Source organism: Pundamilia nyererei, unplaced genomic scaffold (assembly GCF_000239375.1).
Source record: "Pundamilia nyererei isolate P.nyererei 1_Seehausen unplaced genomic scaffold, PunNye1.0 scaffold00279, whole genome shotgun sequence".
Classification (NCBI taxonomy): domain Eukaryota; kingdom Metazoa; phylum Chordata; class Actinopteri; order Cichliformes; family Cichlidae; genus Pundamilia; species Pundamilia nyererei.
This window is the reverse complement of record NW_005187680.1, coordinates 206,457-207,642: the sequence shown is the minus strand read 5'-3', so window position 1 is coordinate 207,642 and position 1,186 is coordinate 206,457. Positions and strand designations below refer to the sequence as shown.

The 1,186-nt window shown below is 43.6% G+C and overlaps 1 protein-coding gene across 1 annotated transcript in view; it reads right to left on the bottom strand.

Annotated features, from left to right (window-relative positions):
• rbbp8l (retinoblastoma binding protein 8-like) overlaps positions 1–862 on the bottom strand; it is a 21,784-nt gene extending 20,922 nt beyond the window's left edge. The window contains exon 1 of the mRNA XM_013915264.1: positions 763–862. The gene's annotated coding sequence lies outside the window, so the exon portion shown is untranslated. The remainder of the gene's footprint in view (positions 1–762) is intronic.
• Positions 863–1,186: the final 324 nt, after the last annotated feature.

Sequence of the window (1,186 nt, the reverse complement as noted above, 5' to 3'; positions counted from 1 at the left end):
ACACACACACAAATTATTATTTATGAAATTACACTGAATTTCCAGGCTACTAGCTCTGACGAGCTAACTGCATCACACGTTTCTGACTGTTGACAGAAGCATTAGCACGTTATGTGCAAACACGTAGTTCTAGATGGCACACACCTTAAGAGAGAGATAAAGAGCACACTGGAGGCACATTTCACTACTGCAGCTTTAACACAGGGATTAAAAACACCTCCCATCAGCACAGGACATTTTCTGTTCAAAACCAGAGGTGAGCTGTGTGTGTGTGTGTGTGTGTGTGTGAGAGAGACAGGAAGTTTTGTGGTTCAGTCCTCAGTCACTGCTGTCGCACAATGTCAGCTGATGCTGTTCGAAACAAATAAGAGCAGGCAGGGTTTCTGCTTGCTAAGCTAGCTTTAATCGTGCATGTAATAAGACCATATACTTAGATTGAACTAATTCTGAATGATTACAGAGACATTTTAATTCAAGACCACAAAGCTTCTAAATACATATCTTTTCTCTGAACTCCTCAAATAAACCCTAGAGGTGTCCTTATGAAAGAACTCTGTGCTTTGTATTTATTTATATTTATGGGTTGTAAATGAATACATTGTGTAACACAATGTGAAGTAAATGTGTAATTGCCCCCAAAGTAAGGTCATGATTGTTTCCTGTTCTCTGTGTTGGCTCAATCCCTGCCAAAGCTGCTCACCTGTCAGCAAGTCTATCCTCGTCCTCAGGCAACAACTCAGAGCCAAATCAATTCCCACTTACCAAAACAGCCAGTGACTGCCTCTCTCTCAGCCGCTTCTACCTTAGCCAACGCTTCTTTTCCGCAGCTGGACGTAGTGAAATGCAGGCGGCAGGAGACCAAGTGTGATAAAGAAAAGAATGAGAATAGAATGAGTTGAAGGAGAACGCCCCACATACACCCTCCTCCTCTTCACACTCTGCCTCTATCTCTTCTCTCCACCCCAGAAAACCGGTCAGGGCGGTCGTCCCCTTGAGGAGCAGAAACAGAGAGGCCTGGGCAAGTTCTCCCTTGATATTCCTGTTCTGCTGAAATCCCACATAACCGGCTAAACCGGTCCCCTAAAGCCCTGTGGTAATAGAGGGACAACTAACTCGAGAACAGAAATGTCCAATGCAGACACCTGCGGTTGTATATTTAAAGCAGTTTAAAGAGTTTTTATACAAA